Here is an 11,879-nt window from a genome sequence, read left to right as displayed (position 1 = left end):
ATGTCCTAGAAGCCTCATCTACAACATTGAAAGACAGACCTTCACACACACACACACACACACACACACACACACTAAAAAACAATTCATTAAGCATGTTTTAACAGATATGCCAGGTTCCCTCTCTCTCCTAAGATGCAGGGATGTTTCTAGGACTCTGATTCATACTAATAATATAAGAAGGCATCATAACTGGGTGTTTATGGAAATACTGCATAGCCATCTAACTCATCACCTGTTAAATCACAGCTTTGTTTAGTTTTCAAGAATGAAGTGATTCATAGTCATTTCATTCATGGAAGCTGGTGCCAGCTCATTTCTTGGAGTTCAATCACCAGCTTTTGGAATTGAGATGCCAATATTTTATGTAAGAACTTTCAGTCTAAGTTGTCTGTGGAGAAGTATCCATTTGTATTTGGGCTAATAAATCAATTCCTGAAAGGATATTTATCGATGTTGTTTTTAGATTTGGTATAGCTTTGGTAAGAAATGCTGAGATCATATTCAAAGAGATTAGCATTGGTAGCATCTGTCTGCCTGCTGGGACCCCTTACACTAGAGATTACACTACATAATAGAAATGCCCCTTGTGCAGGGCAGGTTTGGGATGTGCGGTTTAAGGAGCTGGAAGCTGCTCTTTTTAAAAGCCTGTATTTCCTCATGTTCATGTTAAGGTGTGGCCACTCATGGCCAATATTCAGCACCATTCAAAGCTATCCATAATTAAGAAAGTTAGATTTATAAGCTACTCATAATAGAAGTCAGATTTATAAGCTACTCATAATAGAAAGTCAGATTTATAAGCTACTCATAATCAAAAATAAACAGAACCACACTGCGAGATTCCTTTTTTCTCATTTTTGTGGAGGTGAATTTGAATCAAGGCTGATGTGAAAGATAATCTTCAAGGCTAAAGGGAGAAGGGAAGTAAGTTGCATGGACTCTTGACAAAGAAAAGTTTTCTGTCCAAAGCCCACACAAATTGTGTTTAGAACACAAAAACATTCTCCATTCAGACTGTAGCCATTTTTCATGCTCCAGCTTTGGACCTTAGTGCATGCCTACTATACCTTAATACCTGGGCTTCTGGTATGGGAAGATTTATTTTCAGCACCATTCATTTCTTTAAAGGAAAATGAATCACTCTTAAAAACACAGGGCCTCTAATGAAGGAGCTAGAGAAAGTAACCAAGGAGCTAAAGGGGTCTGCAACCCTATAGGAGGATCAACAATATGAACTAACCAGTACCCCCCACCCCCAGAACGGTGTCTCTGGTTGCATATGTAGTAGAGGACGACCTAGTCGGCCATCAATGGGAGGAGTGGCCCTTGGTCTTGCAAAGATTATATGCCCTAGTATAGGGGAATGCCGGGGCCAGGAAGCAGGAGTGGGTGGGTTGGGAGCAGGGCAGGGGGAGGGAATAGGGGACTTTCGGGATAGCATTTGAAATGTAAATGAAGAAAATATCTAATAAAAAAATACTCTGATCATTCACACACTTTCTCAGGCCAGTTACATAGCTTGGCCTGGTGGGGTGGGGGCAAAGTTACATATATGAAATTTGGTCCATAAACCAGAAAAGCTCTTTGGATAGAGTGCTTACCCATGCCCCGTATACCACCAAACCTAAAAAAAGAGCAGGTCTGAGTTCTAAATAACTTCAGGGTATGGAGTCACCATCCCCCACCATTGTCCTAGGTGCCATGTGGATATGGGCTTGGGTATAATGGAATTGCCACACGGGTCTTACGTGGAGAGAGCCACATTAGAGGCTGAGATGTGAGAGAAAGGATGAAAATGCCTATGAGACCCTCATGTTGCCAGTGGCAGAAATCTTACAGAGGTTTCTGTCACATCAAGAATCAGCAAGCGCTGCCAGGGCACCAGCCCAACAGGATGGCCCCAAGCTAGCCAGGCGGTAGTGGCACCGACCACCGAAGTGTTTCTACACATAACCAGGCAATCCTTAGCTCAGGATGGGTTGCAGAAAATTAAAACACATCAGAAAGGATCCCTGAATAGAAAAGGGTCTCAGCCCAGGCTTGGTGCACGGCATGGGCCCCTTCCACCTCCATCTAAAACAGATCAAGAGAAATTCTGAGCAAGGGGACTCTCACGTTGCTCTGGGGCTGGGCCCTGCAGCCAGAGGAGCTCTTGAGTCTCTGCTCTGGCAATCACTATTTCTCGCTTTCCCCTTAGAAAAAACTCTATTCGTAATTAATAATATGACCGTGACGTTTTTCCTTATGTCTAGGTAGAATCATCATGGTTTTAATTGAAGATGCACATGATGCTTAAAGACTTTCTTTAATTAAAAAAAGTTTATTCTCACAAGAAAATGCTCCAATGAAGATTAAGACAGCAAACCTCTATTTATCCATCATACAGATTCAAAAATTAGTAAGAACTTGCCATCCTTTATCAGTTAGTACTGTGGTTAATGGTAGAAAATGTCTTTAAGTAAATGCTACAGTTGGCTGTTATACAACATGTGAATGCCTAGCTCAAAAATACCAATATTTTGAAAATATCAACAACCATTGTGCCCCAATCATATCTGAGAAAATTTAGGTTATTTCTTTGATATCCTGCGATAACTACTCTGAATGAAAATTGCTTTACTATTTAGGAATAAGAGATGGCATACAGGATAAAATCTTGTTATCAGTGTGGTGGAATAGAATCAAAGCATGTTATATACATCTATAAAAATTTCATAACCAATTAGTTTAAAAGGTTATTATACATTGATACAAATAATTTTTATCATACTTCACAAGTTACTCTAATTAAAATTGTTTAAATTAGTAATCAAACAAAACAGTCATTAAAATAACCAACTCAAACCTGTTTTCTATTATATTTACATATAGAAACATTTGACATGTTGAAGAAATCAAGATGCTTGTCTCAATTCTAAATTTTTACCTCTTTGCAGAGTCACTTCTTTGCAACTTTTATCCCATTTTTTTCGTGAATTTCAAGCTAAAGATTTGACTAGGATTTTGTGCTATTTGTTGATTTGTTTTGAGAAGGAAGAAAATTTTGATTCTGTTTTATACTTTTAGTTTTCTTTTTCCATCAGGGTAATCTTTCATAAAACTTGCCCATAATGAGGGAAATGTTATAAGTTTGTTATAGCCATACTATTACCTACTGCCTTCTTTTCAGTAGCATCCTTCATAAATGGTGCTATGTGCTCTACATAATTCTGGTTATACCATCCTCTGCACAGACTTTTTTTTTTTTTTTTTTTTTTTTTTTTGGTTTTTTGAGACAGGGCTTCTCCTTTTAGCCCTGGCTGTCCTGGTACTCACTCTGTAGACCAGGCTGGCCTCGAACTCAGAAATCCACCTGCCTCTGCCTCCCAAATGCTGGGATTAAAGGCGTGTGCCACCACACCCGGCTTTTTTTTTTTTTCTGCACAGACTTTTTTTATTTATTTTTTATTATTATTTTCTTTATTTACATTTCAAATGCTATCCCGAAAGTTCCCTATACCCCCCCACCCCTGCTCCCCTACCCACCCACTCCCACTACTTGGCCCAGGCGTTCCCTTGTGCTGGGTCATATAAAGTTTCTGCACAGATTTTTAATGGGGAGCTTGAGGAACAAACTTATCCTGAAGAGCCTTGGTTTTCACATAGAGATGATGGAAATAATAGTAAAACCTACTTAAAATGCCTCCTGAGAATATTGTATTACATAATCTTTGTAAATAACACAAATGGTGCAAGGTATATTCAAACACTAAATGTTATCTATGGCTATGAATAAGACGTAGCACTCATGTTAATCACTATTGATATCTTTATTCATTATTTATTAGTTATTTTGGCTGATTAAATCATGTACATGTATATGTCATTGATAGTGCTGAAGATGAATATAAGTGAAGTATAGGCCTTGACACATTGATATTCAGAAAATTTTCTGTGATAAGTTTCAATTGAGGAATAAATGATTGGCTTCAAGATGGGTAAATGTCTTATTTATTTTTAATTGTTTTGAAACACCATGACCAAAATTTACTGGGGAGGGGGAGCATATTTCAACCCATAGTTAATAGTCCATCATCAAAGGAAGTCAAAGTAGAAACCTTCGAGACAGGAACTGTAGCAGAGGCTATAGAGGAATGCTGCTTACTGGGTTATTCATTGTCTTGCTCAGTTTACTTTCTTATATACCCTAAGACCAACACACTAGGCTAGGCCCCATCCACATCAATCATAAATCAAGAAAATGTCCCCCACTGACTTGTATACAGTCCAATGTGATGGGAGCATTTTCTCAACCATGACTGCTTCTTCCTGATGATAGTATCATATGTCTAACTGACAAAAACTAGCTAGGGCAGCAGGACTTTATTAGTTCCTATATCCATAATATGTAGATCACTGCACAGCTATTAATGATGGGTGAAAGAAGACTTTGCAAAAAGTATAACTTTAAACCAGTTGCTCTCCTACTGCATAGCCTTGTGTTCACACATAGTAAATTGCTACTATCATCTCTAGATATCTAATATTTTGGGGACTTATGCCCTTTGCTTTTACAAATGAAAGTCAGATCAGTCCTTGCAGGTGTCTTATCATCCTGTCTCCTAAAGGAGGACTTTTCAGAATGCTTCACTTTATACCAGTCTTTTGATCATTCCAACACAGATCTCAGTGTAAGCCACACAATTTGATGCTTATAGCTTAAAAAAAAAAATGTGTGGGTTGTCTTGATCTCTGACACTCATCTATTTTTCCCAGTTAATGTGTAAACTCTTTGATGCCTGGGATGTGTTTTATTGTTTTGCTATTTCTAGTCTTCTTTCTCAACAATCACCTTCCCAACTCAAGCATTTGGCACAGACCGATATTAGAAGCTAAAGTAGATCTATCTATAATCTAACATTTCTTTATTAAACCTTTGAATAATGCATACATCAAAACACTGCTAGGAAAGATTAGTTGTAGTTTTGCATACAATGCTGCCTGCCAGCCTGCATTGTGATTATCAAGAAAAATGCCTATGTCCCCATTAAACTAACAGAATACTGGACTTCTGATTCTTCCATCTCTGTCCACTAGTGGAAGGTTTGGCGCATATGAACAATGCCCAATCTATGATCCATCTTAAAAAGTAATAGATTGATCAATTTGATTAAAAAAATTGATTAAGGAGCAGTGATATACTTCAGCTGTTCAGAGCACTTGCTACTATCCATTTCAGGTGCTTCACAACTGCCTGTAACTCCGGTTTCAGAGATACAATGTCCTCTTCTAACATCTATGAGCACCTATACACTAGTGGTACACACACATATACAAGTGGGCACATATTCATAAAATAAAGCAAATCTTTAAATTTTTTATTGAGATTTTAAACTGGTTTAGTCAACATATTGATATGATTAAATTGATAATGATATGATTTGCATATGCAGGGCCAATCTATTATGAAGCATATTTTGAAGAAGCAGAATAGTTGACCCATTATTGGAAAAAGACAAAGAGTCAAACGAGTCACTGACTACAGAAAATTTTGTTATTCTATGGAGGAATGATATAGTGATTTCTAACTTCTAAAGAAAATTCTTTCAAGTTGAGTTTCATCTAAAAAAGAGAGCTATTTTAAGGTCAGGAGGCAGCTCTTTCTCTCTTCTGGAAATTACAGTATTGCTCCTACTCCCCACCCAGCAATCAAAACAAGGCAATTTCAAACATGAGGCACAGAGGACAGAAATCCTCTGTGCTTATGCTGCAGACGTTTGTTCATGTACTCTTTGGAGTGGTGCTCATCGACATCAGGTTGAGGCATGTCAAAGCTGTGCCCCACACATCTTTCCCATAATCCTGAACCCAAGTATAAAACCAGACACCTCCATGTTGGCATCCAAGAGAAATAACAGTTTAGTATTTTAAACATTGACATCCTGTGTTTTGATGTCCAAGTCATATTAAGGCAACATTCAGTTATTCCATCTGAGAGCAAAACAAAACAAAACAACACACAGAAAACACAGTATATTTTTTTGCATTTTAATTAATTTGACCATGGCCCAGCTTGTGAAAGAAGAAGAAAAGTCTCTTTTAAGGGTTGTAGAAAATTGACACTGATGAGTTAATATTGTTTTGTTAAACGTTAACTACCACGAGGTGTGGCTAATTAATTTCGAGAGCCATTATTATCCATTGTTCATTGAGTTTTATCTTTCTGAATTTTCACTGATGTAGCATGATGTGTTACTAGGAAAAATATTATGATTTTAATTACATTTTGGCATCTCAAAAAGAATATCTCACAGTTTAACATCTGTAGTCAACAGATGTTTAAACAACTCTCCCAATGACTAGAATTTGGCAAAATGTGTAATTGTTGGAACAGCTTAAAATTAAAAATATACTTCTAGGAACATGATACAGGCAGATGAATTACTGCTTGTATGTGTTTTATATTAAGTATTCAAGTATTATGTATACTGTCCTTCCTTGAGATGACACATTTCAGGAAAAGAGCAAGAACAGCCAAGAGACATTGAAATCACCCCCAACACCAAATAGACTCCATAAGTGGGACAGTGTATGCAGTCATAGCCAACTGCAGAAGGGACCAGTTCTGAAATGTTGTTATCTGGTGTGGTTAACCACAGAGGTTAGCAGAAGAGAAGCTATGAGGAAGTAAGTTACTGATTTGGCTTCTCCTCATATCTTTTCTTGCACTTAGATTCCCAGAACCTGGTGAAGGGAAATTTTTAATATGCAAAAATTAATCCTGACTTCAGAATAATTGATCAGACACTTCTGTTAATTCAGACAAATATCAACTTTCTGTATTATTTCTGTGTGTGGGGTGTGTGTGTGCACACTTGTGTTTGTACCTGTCTGCCTGTTTTATGAGGCAGGGCTCAGAGAGAGACAATGGTGGTCTAATGAATGTTTGAATATTTGTCATGGTTAGAATGACTTAAAGCTAGAGCTACAAAAATTGACTTCAGTAGGAACTCTTAACAATTCATCCCCACTGATGCTTTATGATAGTTGATATGATGATTAGCAAAGAGTAGTTCTAAGGTTACTTTCCTAGTAAGAACTCTTATTTATTTATTCATTACAAATAGTAAAAGTAAATTTTGTTCTCTCACAATTTCACACATGTTCATTATGTGCTCATGTGGCTCCCCACACCACTGGCGTCTCCTATTTTCTTCCCATCCTTCCCATCTGTCTTAGTTAAGTTTCTCTTACTGTAATAAAACGTCATGAACAAAAGCAACTTAATCGACTGGGAAAGATTTATTAGGCTTCCAGTCACAGTTCATCATTTAAGGAAGCCAAGGCAGGAACTTAAGGAACGAATCTGGAGTCAAGAACTGAAACAGACTACAGAGGGATGCTGCTTACTGGCTTGTTTCTCATGATTTTCTCAGTCTGTCATCCTATACAACTCAGGACCACCTTGGCAGGAGCACCACCATTCATAACAGGTTGCCCCCTCTCACACCTATTAAACAAGAGTCCACACCCCAGGCTTGCCTACGGGCCAGTTTGATGGGATGCATTTTCTCAATTGAGATCCTCTTATTCCAGATGACCCTAGCTTGTGTCAGTTGAAAAAATATATATACCCAGAACCTCATGCTTGTATGAATTCTTGTCTAAGTTCCTGTCCTGGCTAGCTGCTGATTTTAGATGAAAGATGACGGCAACATCAACTGTTGTGCCAAGCTTCAGCCTGCCAGTTTGCTGTACAGAGTTGGACTTGATAGCTCCGATAAATACATGGTTTAGTTCATTAATACCCCCTCTTTCTGCTCTCCCTCCCTCTCTTCCTTTCTATTGCATATACACACTCAAATAGAAATATATAAAGAGAACTATATACATTTGCTTTTACTTCTCTGGAGAACCTCAAATTAGACAAGTATATGTAATATCCGGATTCAGAGCAGGTAACTGGATAGATGGTGGTAGACAAATGGATGCTAAAACTGGGGCAATCTGGTAAACACTAGCAAAGGTCGCAAAAACCCACAAAATAAAATCACCACCCCAAAGCTATGCATCACTTTATCTCTTAAAAACTCCACCGTGTAAAGAATTATTCTCTGAACTTCCAGTCTCTTTGTTTGTAGCAAATCTGAATCCTTGGTTTTCTTTCTCAGATGCCTTTCATTTATCTTTGATGGTAAGACTTGCTGCAATTGTAGTCTCCTGCTGTGTGCTGGAGGCCAAGAGCATTGCATGGTTGCTCCTTCCCTTTCTACAGGACTTATTGCTAAGGCACTTAAAGTGCCATTTTATCAAGTGTCACCTCTGGTGCAATCCTTCCTCTTTCTCCCTGAGAAAAAAAAAATCTTCCCTAAGCCCAGAAGAAAGAGTCTTGGGCATGGTGAGGTCTCCCCTGGTTTGCCTGGAACCAAATGGATGAAGATGACCTGTTTGCACCTTACTTTCCTTGGATGGAAAGGACGTGTGGATTCATTGACTTCCACTGGGCCATACTTCCCTGCCACCTTGATGATTTCCAGGCCGATACTAAGGCTACAGTCACCTGGTGGAATGACATAGTGGCATTTGTAGATTGTTTTGTAGACAGAACACTATGAAAACTGCATGTTGATGTATTGGTCTGCTTAGTGAGCAGAGAGCTGGTGCCCATGTTGCTGGAGATGAAGAGTGTTTAGGTTCTGATGCATGGGAAGCAATGCAGAGATGGAGGTTCAAATGACATGGCTGATCTGGTGTTGAGTTTGAATGATTTTAATGAATTTAAACTGTTGGTCCCTAGTTGGTGGTACTGTTTGGAGAGGTTTGGGTGATCACTCAGGTGGAATCTGAGGTTTCATAACCTTGTGTAGTAGAATTTTGGGAAGTGGGAGTTGCTATGTCCCTTTTGTTCCCAAATAACTCCAGGATGCTCTTATGCCCTCTTTAGCCCATTCTAGCTCTTGAGTAAGAAATAGAGACCTGGTATTTTTATTGACAAGCTACAAGCCTGAGCAGGGTACATTCTGAGCTATTCTAACCCTCTGAGCTATAGGCCCCATGTTGTTTGCATTTAGTCTTGCCGTAGTTTGCTCCATGTGTGTCCTCGTGGCAAATTCCTTGGTGAGCTGTTCCTCAAGAATCTTCCTGCACCTTTAACCTCATGTCCATCTCTTCTCTTACTTCCTTGTGGTCCTTCTCATCCTGCTTCCTCTCTCTCTCTGGTCATCAGGGAAGCCCTACTCCCTCCCCCACCCCACCATGTCCCACCCCATTTGAAATGGAAGCCCCACCTATTCTTTTCTGTTCAGCTAATTGGCTGTCCAGCTCTTTATTAGCCAATCAGAAGGTGATGTAGAAGATTGTTTACAAAACATTGAGACAGGTGATGCTTTATTAAAAAAACAACAATACCAAAGTCCAGGCTGTACTCTACTCTTAGCCCATTTAGAAATCAAAATTTGAATAATAAAAAGACAATCTTTACACACTGCACAAAAACATCACTCCAACAGTCTTGTACTTTTAGTTTGTTCCCTCTGATTTTTTCTTATGGTTGGGGATTTGATCTCTCAGCTTCCTGCTCTGGCTGTAATACCTGTCAGTCACACCTTCCCAGATAATGACCTCTTCTTGTCCCTTTGGACTGTAAGCCTAAACAAACCCTTTTATAAGTTGTCTTGGTTATGTTGTTTTTGTCATAGATCAGAAAAGTAACTTTTATACCGGTGATGTGTTTATAAAAAGATAGAGATAGAGATAGAGATAGAGATAGAGATAGAGATAGAGATAGAGATAGAGATAGAGATAGAGATAGAGATAGAGATAGGCCTGTCTGGTTGTTGCCACTGTGGGGAGGCGCATACCTGGCTGTTGCCAGGTAACTGTGGGGTGGAGTTTAGACAGAATGCTAACACTGGGCATTGTGCTGTACCCTGCCAATGTTCTGACTTACGAATATAAATCTTATTTCACAAACTCACATGCATGATTTTTAACATAAAATTAAGTTTAACTCCGATCCTGTAGCTACCCCCTTCACCCTGTCAGGTGATTAGGAATGGAGTGTCAGTCAAATTATCATCCCTAGGTATGGGAAAGCGTCTGAGGCTTTTGTTAGCATCTTGGCCAAGTCCTATTTCTTTACCATTGGCCTTGTCTTTAGCATTTACTGTGGAGATGTGCATGTCTTCAGGTGACATGACGTGTTTTGTTTTGTTTTGTTTTTTCATTTCTGACTCCCTGCCAGGAAAGTCACTGGTGAGACTCCTGAGACCAGCCTACTTGAAGTCTTCCTTTAGTGAAGAGTGTTTCTGAACTCACACACTGCCTCCTCTTGCCAGCATCTCCAGGGTCCTGTGTACTATTCCCTCAGGGGGAAAGATTTTATAGGATTCAAGACTATAGTTAGAGTGTTTTACAGACAACTTTGGCTTCTGGACCCACAACAAACATTCACATTGTGGTGAGGGGCCACACAAAGCCTGATCATCTGCCTACACTAGAAAGAAGAATGGAATATGCAGAGCATAAATGCAAGTTAATATCCCCAAATTATACCAACACATACCGTTGTCAGGTTCACAATTATGTTTCTGCTATTTTCTTCTGTCTACAATGCCAAATATCTATCTGTACACAAGCTGCTTGTTTAGGCAAAAGAGGATCATACTATGTAAATATATTTGCAACTTGTTTTTTTTTTCTTCCACTTTGTTTAGCATGGGTGCTGTTCTATAATATATTCTATATTATTCTTATTCTACTCAGTGACATTGCATATTACTCCCTTGATGTATGGTTTGTTTCTGTTGTTTTGTCCTTACAAACAATGCTGCATTGTGCACATATGCATATGAATGCCCTTGTGTGTTTTTCTATCATTGCCTTCTAGAAGAGAGATAGATTGCTAGTATGCTTAATATTTACTTACTACACTGTTGGAGCTCAAACAGGGCCTTGTGCATGCAGAAGCAATGCTCTACTACTGAGATACACTCTCAGGTCCTTGAGATTTCATCTATTTGTTTATTGTTTTTACTTGTTTGCTTGAGAGAGAGCCTCATTATGTAATACAGCCTGGCTTTGAACTCCTGATCTTTCTTTCTCTGCCTCCAGAGAGAGAGGATTACAAGTATGTGCACCAACAGATGAATTTTAATCAATCAGCACTATAGCTGAGGAAAAAGGAGAGTATATTTTTTAGGAAGATGAATCTGAATTATAACAATAGTCGACTACAGGAAAATGTAATTAGAGCAGCCAATAAAGACAACGTTTTAATAATTCACACACAGGAAAATAGTCAAAAGAGTGAAAAAGATAATTTCAAAGAACGGTTAATACAAAAAATATGTTTTAATAAGATTTTGAGACCAGGAGTCAAATTTAAATTCTAAAGTACTACAGTAACAATTGGATCTGCATGAATTATGTAAACTTAAAACATGAAGTCTCAGAGACTGAGTCATTCCCTTCCCCACTGCCTGGTTAGAGGGAAGGATGTGGTTAAGTACTGGAAAATAGGTTGATATGTTTTTATAAAACCAAGGATATGTTTTCCAGAGCGCAGGGTGGTGTGGTGCAAGGCATTGCCTCAGAGGGTCCATGCAGAGCTTCCCCCCCCCCCAAACAGGTACTAGCCAGGTAGAGTATAGAACAGAGTTTATTCGGGGGCTTGGGAAGGGGAGTTGAGAAGGGAATAGAAGCAGGGAAACAGGGGACAGAGAAGGACAGAGGAGGCAAAGGGAAGGGAAGGGGAGGGGAGGGGAAGAGGGGGAGGGGGAGGAGGTGATGGGGAGAGGGAGAGGGAGGACAGGGAGAGGGAGAGGGAGAACAGGGAGAGGGAAAGGGAGGACAGGGAGATGGAGGGGAGAGGGAGAGGGAGGACAGGGAGAGGGAAA

The sequence above is a fragment of the Mus pahari genome, chromosome 3 (genome assembly GCF_900095145.1).
Source record: "Mus pahari chromosome 3, PAHARI_EIJ_v1.1, whole genome shotgun sequence".
Classification (NCBI taxonomy): Eukaryota; Metazoa; Chordata; class Mammalia; order Rodentia; family Muridae; genus Mus; species Mus pahari.
The sequence above is the reverse complement of the archived record's forward strand: the minus strand, read 5'-3'. Positions refer to the sequence as shown.